Source organism: Pseudopodoces humilis, chromosome 4 (assembly GCF_049639895.1).
Source record: "Pseudopodoces humilis isolate 2021_Gansu_Grassland_sample_001 chromosome 4, ASM4963989v1, whole genome shotgun sequence".
Taxonomy (NCBI): domain Eukaryota; kingdom Metazoa; phylum Chordata; class Aves; order Passeriformes; family Paridae; genus Pseudopodoces; species Pseudopodoces humilis.
In genome coordinates, this window is record NC_142203.1 from 42,125,953 (window position 1) to 42,143,935 (window position 17,983).

The window sequence follows — 17,983 nt, forward strand, 5'->3', positions numbered from 1 at the left end:
AAAACATATGTTTCCAGAGAGGCTCACAGAGACAGATGAAGAGAACTTTTGCTTTTGAATAACTCATCCTTAAAATGACACCCCTTGACCCATGACCCATAAAACACCTCTGAGTGATGTGAAATGGGAGAACTGATGACAGAGTTTTCTGGGCAGCTGGCATCAGAGTAACAGAAAACTATATTTTTAGCTAATGCTTTAAAACCACGACGGTTGTCTAAACAGATTTCTACCTGAGAATGGATAAGTGATTTCACTAATTACACAACCCAAGGTATGGAACAGCTAAGTTAAAGGATTACCATTAAAGTTCAAGGTTAGATATCCACAGCTAACATTATTAGATGCATCATAAATAAGACATCATTGATACCAAGTCTTGTATTCTTCTCCTTACTTGCTAAAACTTAGGATAAGCGCTTCAAAACGTCTAAAAGAAACAACCAGGTGCCTTAAAATACACATTTCAAACAATTTCTCTCCTGGATAGAACCCCAGATGTACACAATAAACTAGCTGAAAACTGATCATTCTCAATTTCACACTATTTTAATGTTGCAAGCAACTTTTACGCATGCAATAAACATTCACCTTTTTCCCCTTCATCTTCTTCTGGATTGTAATTCTAAAATTACTTTCATAGAAGATGTATTCTGCATAAAAAATTGAATTACACACATAGGGTTTTAAAAAAGATATTTTTTGTACTACAGAAAAAATATTTAACACATATTTTAGTCATTACAATTCTAATTATGATATTCCATAGCTTATGTTTAATTATAAAAGCTTACAGTGCTATCCATCTTCTTTGTGCCTTTAATCCTCTGCAACATGGATGAATGACATGCCATTCCCTTCCACAGAATGTGTGGTGATATTTGTATTTTAGTGAGATGCAAAATAATATTTTCTATAACCAGAAAAATTAGTTACTGTAACCTTCAGAAATATTCAAAATGTTCCTGTGTACCCTTATTAGTTAAGTAATGACTCCTGGGTTACTTCTGCAGCTGCCCAGTATCAGTGCAGTATCAGAGTGAGAAAGTCATTTGGTCTCAACGTTCACATGAGCTAAGAGACAAGCTAATCACCACCCACCTCACGGTGCTGAGTTGGGTTTTTTCAGCCGTAAATAAGTGAGTACTACCAATACTTGTCAGCCACTTGCCCACACTTACATGCTTTTGGCACAATATTTCTGTTAGTCTTTTTCTGCCCTGCTCAGTGAAAAGTTGGAAAGAGTGCATCTGTATAAAGCAATGGCTAGCACATTTTTTATGAGTAAAATTTATGGAGTAATGTATCTACTTTTAGCATGACTATTGTTAAACCTGGAGATCAAGCAAAGTGACACTGAATATATTGCTTTATCAATTGGATTCGTTCAAGTGAAAAATGCTGATCATGCCATGTCTATCCCCTGGGTGCAGAAACACTACTTCACTACTAGAGTGGTCGATACATAAAAGTCAAATTCATTATAATTTGTAGGCTTTTTTTCTTGAAGAAGAACGTGGTTCTCAGTACATCAATATCAACTCTTAAATCCACATTGGATGGAGAGTGTACAGCACAGTAATTCAATCTCCTTACGCTTAATATGGTCAGGAAAGGAGAATGAAAACAGCCTCTTGTAAAATGATGGAAAAACCAGGATGCAATCATTCTGATGGAGCTGTGCAAAGGAGTCATTTTACACCATTCGTTACCAGGGCAACAAAAATATAGGGAGCCCCATACATCTAACAGGTGACATTTTAGCTACGAAATTGCTTCTTTGGTATTTTTCCTGTCTATGAAAAACAATGTTACTAGCGTTTTCACTTGTCATGTACTATAGGGCAACATATTCCTGCTGACAGGCCCATAATGGAAAAATAGAGCAGTTAAATAGTATTACAGTCTAACTTTTAGGATACATGCTAATCTGCTCTTTAAAGAGACTTCAGACATTTTCAAACACCCTGGAGACTTGAGTGACTGGAAATTTCTGCATGAGTGTATTTAGATGAGCAGACAGATGTGTTTAGTGGAAACAAAACCCCTCTCTTTTCCAATCTTTCTGATTTAGTTAAAACACGGAAAGGGTTTTTTTTGGTAGACAAATACACTGCAGTGTTTGTAAATGACCACCCACAAACACAACAGCGCCAGAAACATCAAATGGCTTGGTTTCCATACATTTCTACCAAAGATTGCTCTAATTATTTCTGGTCCGTACGCATGGAGGTCACATTTCTGATCCCTGTATGGCTGCTACTGAATTCATGAAGGTACAAGGCTTGATTCCTATTCCATAGTTTTACATCCAGAAGGAACTAAAGATCTAGCATGAGCTTTTGCGGGCTTGTGAATGGATCTGTGCATATCAATTTTTTTTATTTTTAATTGCAGCTGCCCCAGGAGTAGCACAGCACTCTGGTACTGGGGTAATTCCAGGAGCTAGTGTTGACCAAAGCCCCCTGAGAACTGACTGTCTCTGTCTCTGGTCAGTGATGTTCCTGAAGTAAGGAGTCAGAACAGAGATGGAGTAGTGACATCCACTGACAGGTCACAGAGATCACAGAGGATCAATATTAAGAAAAAAAGAATGAGAAATTTGGAGGAAATCAATGTAATTTTATTCAAAGAAACCTTTGAGTTCATGAGGGCAGCACCTGCTAATGGCTGAGAAGTCCAGATGCACAGAGGAGGCCAGAGATGACTGACAATCTTTAGTTAAATTGGTAGAAGAAAAGTATTCTTGATACAAATGCAGTCAAGACTTGGGCACTGTAGAAAATTAGTGACATCAGTTGTGGAATTTGATGTAGGACCTAGGCTACAACATAAGGAATTGTTAAAACAATAGCACAATAAACAGCATGTAAGTATGGGAACAATTCAGTTCAGTAGGAAAACAGAAGAAATATGCAGGAGCAAGAGATGAGGCAGGCCTGATGCTAAATGTATGCAGGGGAGATGGAAGGATGAAGACTGACGCACCAGGTAACAGGTGAGTCGCACTTTTATGGAAGAGAAAAAATTAATGTAGCAGACCTCCACAAACCTTGAAACCACAAACTAGGAAGAGATTAGGGTAACTGGAGGTTCAGTAGTGGATTGCACTGGAAGCTGCTTCCATTTCCTATACAGAATCAGAGCTCAAATGTTTAACAGGATGAGATTAGCCTCTGCTGGCTACAGAGATAGGCTGACACACACAGTGACTGAGACATCTATGAGACTGTCCTTGAAAGGTGATGGTATGGCTAGGATTTTTAGGTCAAACACATATTTCTGTTTCCTATGTCATGTACAGTGACTACCTATAGGTATTGTATGAATTGACAGCTTATTAGTTATTAATTTCTAACTCCTGAAATTAGGTGAAGATAATTTGTTCCTTGATTCAGTCCTTAGGCCATACTACTCCCTGTGTTGTAGTGATGTATGTTTAGCCAGGCTAAAAAACAGTATTTTCCTGTAAATGGGAAATGCACTGTTCCTGAAGGCTGTTCAGCTTCCTAAATCATGCCCATCCATCCTCCCTGAATGAGTAATGGGACTCCCAACATGTCACAGGTGGGCGGGAGTTATGTGTGAGATAGAGAGAGTTTCCAGGATTCCCACATGCCAAAGAACAGCACAGCACATATTAGTGGTATTGCAGGTCATGGAAGGTGTTTGCTGCCAAAGGTTCCCCCTTTTCTTTTTCCCCTGGATCTGAAATCTGTCTGCAGAATTAGTGGCTTTGCTCAATATTCACCAAACATGGCAGTGCCAAGCTGGACTGTGCATGAGCTGAGCTTGGACTGTGCCTTGCACAGCAATGATGAAAAGCTTGATTTTGAAAAATGTGGGTTTAGGATACTTAATACCTCTGTCAGTATGACAAGGCTAACCTGTGCCTTATGAACCTTACCCTTCTGGCAGCTTTATTTCACCTGAATTGCTTTCTTCTATCTCTTGTACTTTTTTTCTGTACAAAGCATTTAACCCTCCAGTAGAGGTCTCTTACATTTTTCAATGTGCATGCACTCCCTGCCTCAAGCCAAGATAATACTTGGCTGAGAAAGGGCTACACAGTAATTAAAGACTGGTTTACTGTCACTTACGTGCCATACTGTCTGTTCTTGTCCAAGTGCTCTGAAAGAGAGTGGTCACCTTTGAATGCATCCCTATGCTTAAAGGCACATCTTTTTAGCCATGCCGGCACCTCCAATCCAAGGGTTGTGTGTTGAACTGCAAATAATTTCTGTATTTTACTTGTTTCACGTGCATTTAGCTTGCTCCAGATTACAGCATTTGTCAATGTAGTATGTTGGAAGCTGTGATAGTGGGAGAAGCAAAATACTTAAATAAACATAGTGCAGGTATAGACTTTCATGTTCTCTCAGACAATTGAGTTGAATATGTCCCCACCCTGCAGGGGGGTTAGAGAAGATGACTTTTAAGAGTCATTTGCAACCCAAACCATTCTATGATTCTATGATACAGATTAAGCTTTCACGGACCCAATCTGTACATACCATGTAATTATGAACTAGCATAGCTTTTTAAACTTGTGCATGAAGATGCAGAATTAAGACCTTTATAAGAGGAATTTGTCAGGTAACCCACCTTGATGCCTGTAACAATAGATAGAAGAAGACACTGACAGAAGTCTGCCATATGTTTTCACGTTCTAAGTCTATGTGGTTATTTTTGAAAAACAGGATAGGATTTAATAAAAGAGAGGATCAAAATCTGTTGAATATTTGTATGCTAAGACTGTTTACAAGTTTGGAATTTAAGAAGACTTGAAAAAGTAGTTAGTATTTTTGAAGCTTCACACCAAGAATATAGTATTTCTTTTGTTTTCTGTACTCTAGATGACCCATAATTTTATCATCAATTACAGGAGTGCAACAAATGCAGAGTATCTCACAGCACTATTAATTGGTATCTTTGTCTGCACAGTCCTTTAAACTGTAAATAAAAAGTACTGAATAGATTATAAATTAAAATACTTCCATTCTCCAAAAATAGTATACTATTTAAAAGAAATATTTACATATTTTTTCTTCAAAATTTCACACTACTTTCCATTTATATTATTCAAAACCACAAGACTTCTTCAGGTTTTTCTTTTGTTTTTCTCTGAAAATTGTTTCTGTGATATTAATAATCTATATGTCAATTGTTTTATAATAACATTCTAAGAACTGTGTAATCTTTCATCACTTAAAGACTTGAGACCATCATTCAAAATAAATCCACCCAGTCACGTGTTACATGTTCCTACTTATTCAAAATTCCTTCTCTCAAATTAAATACTAACAAAATTCTCACAAGAATATAATTTGTATCTATTTTATACTAGAAGCATTTCTTGCTGATGTGCCTGTTCCAAAGATAATTCCTATCTAAGTAGTAAGAAAAGAACAAAGAAAGGAAAGGTGGAGTCATTTTAGAGTAGACAATGTCACTTAGGAAGTTCAATGTCAGAACAGCGTCTGCTGTATCCTAGTTCATTTGAAAGAATGATATGTTGTGAATACATAAAAATATCACAAAAATGAGAGTCCACATAAACTCACTCACAGTGTCAAATATCTGTTATGTTGACACTATGAAGGTAAAATTACTAAGGAGATTTTCTAACATCAGCCTCTTATTTGTTTTTGCATTACAGATGTATTCACTAAGAGCAAGAAAGTTGGCATAGATCCCTCATTAGTTACTGTCATGGACAGAACAGACTCAGCTTTGGGAAATCAGTCTAATATATTACAATCAAATGAGAGTAGGATAATAAGAAATAAAACCAAATCTTAAAACCACCTTTCCACACCCTTCCCTTCTTATCAGACTTTACTTTATTCCCAGTTCCCCAGCTCCTCCTCAGGCAGTGCAGGGGCACAGGGACTGGGGTTATGGTCAGTTCATCAAATGTTGCCTCTGCTGCTTCTTCTTTCTCAAGGGGAGTACTACTCACACTCTTCCTCTGTTCCAGTGGTTCCTCCCACAGATGACAGTCTTGCATGAATGCCTCTAATGTGAGTCCTTCCCATAGGCTGCAATTCTTCATGAACTATTCCAGTATAAGTACCTTCCATGGGGTAAAGCCCCTTTGGAACAAAATGCTCCAGTGTGGATCCCCTGTGAGGTCCCAGATCTTGCCTGCAAACCTGCTGCATAATGGGCTTCTATCCATGGGGTCACAATCTCATTCAAACATCCATCTGCTCCATATGGATGCAAAAAGAGCAAGGAAAGGAAAGGTGGAGTCATTTTAGAGTAGACAGTGTCACTTAGGAAGTTCAATATCAGAACAGCACCTGCTGTGTCCTAGTTCATTTGAAAGAATGATATGTTGTGAATACATAAAAATATCAAAAAAAGGAATGGGCTGCAAGTGGATCTGTGCTCCACCATGGACCTCCATGGGCTGCAGGCGACATCCCACATCATCATGATCTTCACTGTGGGCTGCAGGGTAATCTCTGCTCTAGAACCTGGAACACTTCCTCCCCCTCATTCACTGACCTCAGTGTCTGCAGAGCCATTTCTGTCACATAGTCTCACTCTCTTCTCTGTCTGCAACTTGCATCCGTGCAGTAACTTTCTCCTCTTCTTAAACACATTACCCCAGAGACATTACCACCACTGCTGATGGGCTCCAGTTTGGCTATCCATGTCCAAGCTGTCCTTTGGCTCCAAACCATCTTGCAGCTGCATGGCATTAGCTCTGTCAGATACAAGGGAAGATTCTGGCAGCTTCTCAAAGAAGCTGCCTCTCCAAGCCCCATCATGACCAAAGTCTTGCCATGCAAATCCAATACATTAATTGTGCTAATTGCTTATTCATTTCAGTTAAATAATTTCATCATTATCTGTAGTGGTTTAGATTCACCAGTTTGAGTTTCTCAGCCAATGCACAAAATAATGTGATGGGTTTTAGCGCTAGCTAAAATAGCCAGGGTACTCACTCATTTCTTGCTGTGAGATTGGATTAGGAGAAGGGCAAAAGAGGCTTAAAACTTAAAAGGAATAAAGAAACTTTATTAACACAACTACAAGAATAAGAAACCAGAATAAAACCTCCAGAAACCTTTCCTCCCACTACCCAACCTTTCCTTTCCTGACACCGTAGAGACCAAACTTGGGATGTTAAAACAGTACCAACTATACAATAGTCTTTTCATCAGTTCTTGTAGAGAGAGGAGTTTTCTCTTGCCATGCCATGGAGACTCCTCCACAGGAAACAGTTTTCTTGTGGCTTTTCATTTCTATGAATAGCAGCTGTCCGGGCATAAGTTCTGCTATTGTGCCCTCCTCCCATTTTCACAGCCCTTTTAGAGATGTGTTCATGGGCCATGAACTCAAAGGGGATTATTTTAAGGATGAGATATTCAATGGCAAAGGTTCTCTCCATCTGTCTCTGTGATCATCTTTGAGAACAGAGGTTTTCTTCTTGTTTTCCTGGGGGCAAAGGGTCTTCATCAGCTCTCATCTCTCTTTCTGTTCAAGCGTCTCATGGGATCACAGTTACTCCAACATCTGCTTAGCTTCATCGATGGATACCTCTGCTCAGATCTGCAGCTTGAATACTTCATTCACCCACTACTCTTTCATGAATTAACGGAGATTTATTATCCATCTCCATGGCCTTTTTAAAGGAATGTTTCAGCCCCATTTCGCATCTCCTCATCACTCCTCCATCTGAGGCTTGATTCCTTCTACTGATCTTGATGTTTCATGTTGTCTTTCTACATGTCACTCTATTCTTTTCTTTCCCTGGAAAGAGGGACAAGGTCTGCAGGTCCCATCTGTGCACTGAAAAAGTTAAATCATGCCCAGGCTGCAACAGGTGCTGGATTTCAGGCAGTACTGGTGTCTCTCTCAGCTCCGCAGCCACTGGGAGGGGCGGACGGTCGTCAGCCTTGAGCCATCTGTGCGCACAGGCCGCACAGGGGAGCGGGGCCAGCCTCACCAGAGCTCTGCTGCCTTTCAAGGCTAGAAAGAGAGAGAGAGAGAGAGAGAAGTTCCCAGGCTTGGGTTTATAAAAGGTGGTATTCACAAAGGTGAATTTACTTTTCAGTGGTGCAAAATGCTGTCAGTTCTCAGAACTGACCAGCTATTGGCCTGATCTCAAGCCCGGAAGAAACTCCCAGCATCTTCTCTCAAAGAAATCACTTCCATGAGTAGTTCTTATTGCTTTCCCTAAATGTCAAACTACCACATTATCAAAGTCAAACTAGAAGGTGAATCTTAATACTCTGAGAATATGTCAGCAGCAGAACTCTTTCTTCTAGCTTGTTTTGTTTTTTTTTTTTCACTTGGGTTAGTGAATGTTCATTCTTTCGTACTAAAGTAAGTTAAATGTCATAAATTTAGGATATTTTTTTCAATTCACCACATAAAATTTAGGGTACTCCTTGCTATCTTCCCTTGTCTATTTCCTGGACTATCTTGCCTCTTTCCCATATTAGCATCTTCAGGACATAAGTGATCAAGATACACCAACTGCTCTACAGAGAAACAACCAAAAGCAAGCACCTGCTTTTCATTTTTCTGTCCTCACCAATTAGGATTCATTGTTTCTTGGCATCTCTCTGTCCTCACTGTATGGTGATTTGATGCCAAGGTAGTCTCTTTTCTATTCAGCTGTCATTCTTCTAACTGCTGCCAAGAGCTATTCCTCTAATGCTTTTGAAATGAAGACAGGGGAGTGCATGCAAACCTTGCTAAATCTGTACCATGTGCAACACCATCTAGCATGGACAGCAAAGAATACTGGCATCTGACTGTGGGCTCACTTAGGGACTATCAGTTGTATTGTAGAGGTCAATACAATACAACTGATAGTCCCCAAGTTGTATTGTAGAGGCTGTAGGACCAGAAGGACAAAAGTTGGCCCTGTAGCACATATCACACACTGTTCGGGTGGGCAGATTTTCTCTCAATTGAAAATCTGGTATCTTTTCGTATATATTTCTGTAATCTTGGCTTTTACTGCTAATTAAGTAACTATAGTCCTGAAAGATGGGAAGGTGCTAGTTGGCCAATTTACTCTTAACGCATATTTCTCTAAAGCAGGTAAATTCAGAACAGAGACAATCTGTGCACAAAGTTACAAGTCAGAAGAATGGACAACTAAGGTTTCTTGATGTTGGTTACATCATTACAGTGCAGACTACTCAGAGATATCAGTTACATAAAGCTTGATATGGTCATCAGAGTTAAAAAACAATGTGGGCAGACAGGAGAGACAGGAATAAAGACAGGAAAACATCCAGTAAATTGTATTTCTTTTTATTTTATTTTTTTTTTAGCTTGACCTATAGTACAAGCCAGTGAGAAAATGTATTTGGTTTGTGGAACCATAAAAGCTTAAAATTAGGGAAAATCTTTTGATGTATTCAACAACATGTTTTAGTGTGGAAACTGATAAGTGAGAGTGGAAAGGAAACAGGACATCAGGAAAACATTGGAAACTAGTTGGAAAAAGTTAAGCAGGAGAAAAATCAAGTGAAAAGTTATTTTTTGCTGACATCTTTAGCACTGGATGGATAGAGATGAAGGTACCAGTTAAGGACAAAGTTGTCAGACTAAAGTGTCTAAAGTGAAGAATCTAAATCAATATTTAGAGAGCTCAGTGAGTGACCTGGATTTCAGAGACACAGAGTCACTTCAGCTTACACTGACATAGTATTCATCATCTGAGAGTGTCATTAGATACCTGGATGAGAGTTACAACGACAAATGTGAATAATGAGATGCCTGAGGTTTGCCAAAGTGTTAATAGAGTTTCATCACAATCTTAAAACCAAATGGCAAGCATATAAAATTATAACAACCCAAATTCTTATCAAAATTTAAGATTTCTTACAATAAAGCACCTTTCTTAGAAGTCACATTCTTATCACAGGATGTGCAGAAGTGAAAGTTGCAATAAAAATAAGTCTTTATTCTTTCTAACAAAGTTTGACCCTCTGGGACTTTGTTTCCAATTTGATGCTTCAGATGTATACTGGTTTTGAAAGAGAAAGGTATTTTCTTAAGGGCACTTTTAATTACATATGAACTGATCAGAGATAATCAAATACATTCAGCTTTAACACTGATAAGGAAAGTAAAAGCAGTAAATAAATTAGCATCCCTTAGGAAATTGCTATTCTCTGGGCTGTGGAACAATGTTAGTGGGAAGCATTGATTTTTTTTTTTTTTGACTTTTGCATGGCACAAAATGAGATTGACTCCAGAAAGCTGTTTTGGAAGGGTTCACAGCCACTGACCACTGTGAATGCAAAATTTCCCACTTCTACCTTAGAAGCAAGTTAAATCTATTTCAGTGATTGATTGGCTTGTCCAAGCAAATAATCACTATTAGTCCTAGACAAGTTCACTGACTTTCTGTTTCCAAAGGGTGTGAGAGATAACTTCACTGTTTCTACAATGATTAAGCAAGCATGCTTAATTGTTTTTATCATATAAATACATAACTTAGTTTTACTCAGTTACCTTGACTAAGGTATAATAAGATTTCCTACTGACTAGCTGAGCTATACAACCCCACACCAACAGTGAAGTCAACCTCTTTTCAACCTCAAACATCAATTGGTCTTTTGGGTTCATACGTTAATGCTGTCAGAAAAAGTCGCGGATGAAGAGAATCATCGCATGGTGGCAGTCTCCCAAAAGTTTGTTGAACCATGTTTATATTCTGAAGATGTTTATGTCAGGTTATCTGTTATTACATCTTTGGCTTTGAGAAGTTTTGTAAAAGGTATCATGCATCTGAATCACTAAGAAAATAAGGGGTTTACATTTATTTCTCTGGGGGGTACTTTACAAAGAAATGCCAGAACTCATGGTTTGGGTATAGCAAACATTTTTAACTAATCTTGAAAAGAAAAGGACAATGTAACAGAAGTACAAAAGTGGGAAAACACATTGATCATACCTGCTAGACTAATGTCCTGTCTTGCTTAGATGTACACTGTCAGCTTTGTCAGTTTAGGCAATTACGTGCTTCTTTAGTCCTAAGCAGCTGTCCATGTGTTTCAGTTGGTAATAACTAACAGAAATAGTTATGTTGGGAGAGTGTTAGCTGCGGAGGACAGTCTAGTGAAAGTGTGTGGTAACAGTAGCGATCTTCAGGAACATTTCTCTACACACTTCTTGTCCACTGCTTTAGTAGTTTTAGTACTTGGTTTTAAACAGTTTTTGTTGTGTTAGCAAGACCAAAATGGTGCAAAAATATTTTCCCTAGTACATGCTAAACAGCCAGAACAGCTGTTTAGTGAAGTAAGGCAAGTTCTCCCTCAAGAGACTGAACTCTATTTCTCAGTAGATCTCCCAACACTAGAGTCCCAGAGCATGAGAGACCAGTTTGTTTAGCGTCTTTTTCATCAAGTGTAAACAAGGGCCTGGTTCTACTTAGGTCTGCATCTTAAAAGCTTCCTGGGAGTCATGGCTTAACCAGTGTACTGAATTCCTTGTGCCCCTGTGCCTTCCTGGGGTGCTGAAATCTGTTGTTGTTGTATGCTCCCTTCACTGATCTACAGTAGCTCCTCAGCAATTCACAGAGCACCATTCTTGCCATATCCAAGTCCTGAATTCCTTCCCAAAATCTTCAAAGGAGGTGGCAATGACCGTGACAGCAATATTTGGCTGAAGACAGTCAGGACAGGACCATCTTTGTTGGCTTATAACCCCCTGTAGGAAACACTAAAGCATAATAATTCTGAGTCACCACACCCTTGGGCATATATTCCCCCAAGAGCAAAAAGTTGGAAGGCTCCAGTATTGTAACTAATTCTCTGTTCCATTCAGCTCTTTAAAGCTAAAATATGAAAATATTCTCCAAGCTGTATCTCAGCCCTATAACAGGGGCCCAAACTAGCATGATCAAGTGAGTTTTCAGAAAATACTGAGGAAAAATTACCAATAAAAAACAAACAAAAATAAATAAATAAATAAAACCCAAAAACAAACAAACAAGAAAGGCCACCGCAAAATAAACGAAAAATTTCCCACCACAACTAACCAATCGACCAAAAGTTCTGAAATAGGATTGAAAGGGCTGACACGACATGGATTGCAGACCAGAGGAAAAAAATGACAACATAATTTATTATATAAAGAAAGGGCCAGGGAGGACAGAAGCACTGGCACTAGGTGTACTTTGTATTCAGAAATACTTGGGCAATGTTAACAGATAAGTTCAGATGTTGGTCCCATTATCTTTTAGCTGTTGGAACCATATGTGCAATGCGCTTCTGTGTACTGTCATAAGTCAGCTAAAATATGTGTAAACATATGCTACGTCAGTCATTAAGGAGAAGGGTATAATTACACTTTTAAAAGTGGCAAAGCATTTTGAAAGTAGCATATAATTTTTTCAGAGTGGGAACCTTTATGAAATATATCTTTCCCTGAGTGTTTATACAGCCTGACATCTCTGAGTTTTTTCAGATCAAGAGCCCCACTGTGAACAAGCAGGCTTCAGACAAAGAAGGCAATTTGTTCTTTAGGTGCCATTTCAGTGAAAGGGATAGGCAGCAAGAGAGAGTGGGAAAAAGAGTGAGAAGAGAGAGAAGAAGGGCACATCGTGTTACTGCATGCAGCTCCAAAATAGACAGGATCTGGCAAAATTGCACTGGAAGGACTGTTAGAGGTGCCTAGTGTCAGAGCGCTGCTTTCATTGCTGCTAGATTAAAATCTTATCTTTTTCTCTTTTATAGATTCAAAGAAGGGTATAAAGTTTTACTTTTAAGCAAATTAAACAGGCTCACTGCTCACTTGGAAGCAATTGGATCATGTAGTCACTGTGGGAAAGAGGCAGAGAAGGAAGATGCCAAGATCCTACCAAATGCTCATTTCCTTCTTTTAGTATAATCCTTACATGTGGGAGATACGCAGAGCTGGCCTACATATGTCTCAAAACCTGAATACCTTCCCTCGATTAATTTTGTAATTTCTATTAGGTATTTTTCCAAAATGTTAGCTTAAATGCTTTTAAATTTCTGAAAAAAACCACAAAGACTGTGGATTATTCTGCCTACTAAGTCCAGATGAGCCATCAGGCTATTTTGGCAAGTTACCACTCATGAGCTTAGCCATGATAATTTCTTCACTTATGTAATACCGTCAGTGACTGCTGGTCTCACACAGTGAGATCTCAACCCACAGTAATAGAGAAAAAGTAACATCTCCTAGAACTTGCAAGAGACCAAACCCATATACAAAGTGCCTCATTCAGCTGACATCCATTTGAAAGGGTTGAGGAGATTATAAAATTACTGTCAGCGAATACTGATGCAAACAATGCTAGGATGAATCCCAATGCTCCTTCTCTTTCTGAAAAATTATATTTGCCCTAACAGTTTAGCATATAGAAGGAAGAAAATAATTGTTCAATATATGTTTTGTGAAAATATGGTGACCCACATCTCTTTCTCACCAACCATGTTGGTCTCAAAAATGATACTTCAAGTTAATTTATATCTGCCTGCACAAGCAATGAAATCCATATAGAGGACTTGTAAAAATAAATATAGAATACACATACAGAAAGTAACTTTGAGCTACAGTAAAAAACAGAAACAAAAAGAAACAAAATAACAAAAAACCCCAAAAAACCCAAAAAAACTAAACCAAATAAAATAGAACCAAACCCCAGAACTTTGGAAGTTAAGGTATCTGAAAGTATTAGATATTTATACTTTACTGTGAAGTATGAAGAGAGTTCCCTGAACTTTGGTCCACAAAGCTTTCTTATCACTAATTATTCACCAACCTGAACACAAAGACAGATATTGCTGCAATTCATTAAAATTATCCACAGGGACCATCCAGTTTGCAGAGTCCAGTTCTGTTTCTGACAATTTCAGCTATGTTGGAGGTTTAAGCTGGGAAATTTGACAATCTGTGACATAGGGACCTCATTATATAATCTAATTTTCAGTTCTTTCCTTGAATTCTTGCAAATAGTCTGACTTCCTGAGAATGTTTTTCTATAATGCTAGAAGAATTCGCCCAAATTTCCATGACTGTAGTTCAAGCCAATATCAAGTAAAGGAAAAGAATTCTTAGTCATATAATGGTAATTTGAAGTTTATATGCACCACACTCATGTTGTAAATATGTTAACTGTTATTTAACTTGAATTTATTTCTCCATTGCACTCCTTTGAATTTGCATTATATTATCCTTATAGTAATTTTTGTTTTTAGTTTTGCTTTTTAGTTATGCCAAAGACTCACTCAGTATGGCTGAACACATGGGATACATGCATAGTGAAATGCATTGAAGTTTATATTGCATTGCATAGGCCAATGATTTGGATCACAGATAAGAAGAAGACTTCATAGAAAGAATAATGCAAATTTCGGTTTTGTCAGGGAGAAATGAGTATTTTCTTATATAAAACCTGCAGTTTTATATATTAATATATTTCTCTAATCCACACCATCTCTCATTTTTCAGTATTCAGACCTGAGTCAAATAAAAATACTGCACATATGCTTAAATTCAATACTGATGATTTATCCCACAGAATTTAACTACATTATTCCTACAATCTCTGGCAGATTAGGAATTTCTGTCACAGCAGCATTCAAAGGTCCCAGTCAAAACAAGGCTGAGCAGTAGGAAAGTAGTCACTTGCATGTTTCTTCTGGATCATCTACTTGAAAAAATTAATTTTAAAAACCCTGTAGACAACAAGAGAAGTCCTAGAGACCCTCATGCTGGGAGGGAGATTGAAAAACAGGGATATAGTCTGACATAATTTCTTAAGACTGGGTAGGACAATAGCATTGTAATGTACGTTGCATAGGATGCTGCAATGGATTTTTCTTAAAATGGCTTTTTACTATGTGTGGTAGTTTGACATTTAGGGAAAGAAGTGGGAAACACCCACGGAAGTGATTTCTTTGAGAGAAGATGCTGGGAGTTTCTTCTGTGCTTGAGATCAGGCCAATAGCTGATCAGTTCTGAGAACTGACAGCATTTTGCACCACTGAAAAGTAAGTTCACCTTTGTGAATACCACCTTTTAAAAACCCAAGCCTGGGAACTTCTCTCTCTTTCTTTCTGGCCCTGAAAGCTAGCAGAGCTCTGGTGAGGCTGGCCCCGCTCCCCTGCGGCCTGTGCAGCCTGAGGGGGGCTGAGCCAGAGCCCAGTGGCTCCCGGGTGGGGAATGGAGACTGCGGAGTCCCCCCCAAGCCAGGACAGGCTCTGTGGTGGCAATGAGCCTTCCCAGGAAGCACTCTGGGCCCCGTACCTACCCAGCCCTCACAGACGGCTCTGGGCCGAGAACCGTCCACCCCTCCAGTGGCTGCGGAGCTGAGAGAGACACCAGTACCGCCTGAAATCTGACTTTGCAATTATCTGCCATGGCCTGGACCAGATTTTACCCTTTCAGTGCACAGATGGGACCTGCAGACCTTGTCCCTCTTTCCAGGGAAAGAAAAGAATAGAGTGACATGTAGAAAGACAACATGAAACATCAAAGTCAGTAAAAAAAAGAGTCAAGCCTCAAATGGAAGGAGAATGAGGAGATGCTCTAATAGGCTGAAATATTCTTTTGGTAGGGCCATGTAGATGGACAATGATATACTGAAATATCACCTTTAATTCATGAAAGAGTAGTGGGTGAATGAAGTATTCAAGCTGCAGATCTGAGCAGAGGTATCCATCGATGAAGCTAAGCAGATGTTGGAGTAACTGTGATCCCATGAACAGAACTTGAACAGAAAGAGAGATGAGAGCTGATGAAGACCCTTTGCCCCCAGGAAAACAAGAAGAAAACCTCTGTTCTCAAAGATGATCACAGAGACAGATGGAGAGAACCTTTGCCATTGAATATCTCATCCTTAAAATAATCCCCTTTGAATTCATGGCCCATGAACACATCTCTAAAAGGGCTGTGAAAATGGGAGGAGGGCACAATAGCAGAACTTATGCCCGGACAGCTGCTATTCATAGAAATGAAAAGCCACAAGAAAACTGTTTCCTGTGGAGGAGTCTCCATGGCATGGCAAGAGAAAACTCCTCTCTCTACAAGAACTGATGAAAAGACTATTGTATAGTTGGTACTGTTTTAACATCCCAAGTTTGGTCTCTACGGTGTCAGGAAAGGAAAGGTTGGGTAGTGGGAGGAAAGGTTTCTGGAGGTTTTATTCTGGTTTCTTATTCTTGTAGTTGTGTTAATAAAGTTTCTTTATTCCTTTTAAGTTTTAAGCCTCTTTTGCCCTTCTCCTAATCCAATCTCACAGCAAGAAATGAGCGAGTACCCTGGCTATTTTAGCTAGCGCTAAAACCCACTACACTATGTCCTTACCAAACTGTTACTGTTGGTTTTTATCAGTTATATTGATACTGCCATAGACAAAGACAGAAATGTTGTAGCTATTGAAACAAATTAATAGAAGCTTATATGCCTGAATAGTGATTTTTTTCCTCCAGTTATCACCATCAACACAAACTTAGCATATTATTTCCACTGTCATGAAATACACAAGACAATGTGTGTGATATAGTCTCTAAGCTTGTTCATATTTAGTTTTTTAGCATAACTAAATCCAGTTTTACTGCTGCAAGAAAAAATAATCTAAGTTCTTATACAGAAAGTAATTTTAAATTTAGAATCTGGGGAGTTGGACTCAGTGACCCATATAGTTGCTTTCCAACTTGCGATATTCAGGGATTCTATTATCTTAATTTTCTAATTACCTTCATTTCAATGGAGATCAAATGATTGGTTTCCAAATTTTAAATGTTTTAATTGTTTTTGATATTTCCATTTACAACAAATAATAATGAACAGTGTTGCGCTCACAAACAATTATGTTCTCTGAACTCACTGCTAGAACTCAGTGTCATTCTGGGTAATTCTCTGAAAATGTCAATTCGGTGCTCTGCAGCAATCAAATAAGCAAATAAAACTTTGGGAATAGTAGGACATGAACATGAAAACGGAAAATATGTTTATAAGTCTTTGGCAAGGTCGCTTTTTTATTGTAGAGTGGTTCTGGTTCTATGCTCCTCCTTTAAAGTAGATAGCAGAAGTGAAAATGGCATAAAATGTACTGAAGATGATGAGAGATAGGTATCTCTATGAGATAAAATAGGTAAAGTGGGCCATTTTTGAAAGAATGCAGTAGGATGAACATTATTATAAAGGTTGATAAAATTAATACATGGAGAATACAATAAAGGAATGATTATACATTACATTAGCATTACAGCAACTCTACCAAAACTGAAATATTCTTCTGTTCTTACCATTCCTAAAGTTTTAATAGTTCTCTCTTTCCCAGCTTTCCATGTCACACACATTGGTATAAGTCATCTGTCTATCAGATCTCTCCCATGGCTGCAGTGACTGCATGTGAATGCTTGTGTGAGAGGTTTTTTTTCCTATGGCAAATAAAAGGCCCCAGGTGAATGCGATTTTTGATCATTCACTCATCTTTAAAAGGTAGCCATACTAATAAAAAGTCATGTAGTAATAAGGTTAAGTAGTGCCATCTAAACTTCTAAACTAAAATCTTGTTGCTTCTTTAAATCCTGGTTACTTGCCACGCAACTACACCAGACTTTTCCTAGATCATGATTTATCTGCCACTGGAAAAATTTATCTACATACATCCTGCCAGAAGAAACCAAAGTCTGAAGCTAATCTCTGGATTTTCTGAGTATAAAGTTCACTTTTTTTGATCTTTGTCAACATGCAATAGTGTAATAATATGCACCATCATTACTTAATGATTGGTGTAGGTGATGGGATCTGTCTTAAACGGAACCTGTAATTAAAAAGACCACTGAATGAAATTCAAAGCTTATGCAACAGTTTTAATCAATTTAATTATAATACATAAAAGGAATTTACTTTTTCAGATGATAGAGTTACGGCCTTTTTATCCAGCATTTTAAAAATTCTCTTAGGCCATAAAATATATTTCCCAAGTGTTCTGGCTCATTTTCAAAAGAGCAGCATATCCTTA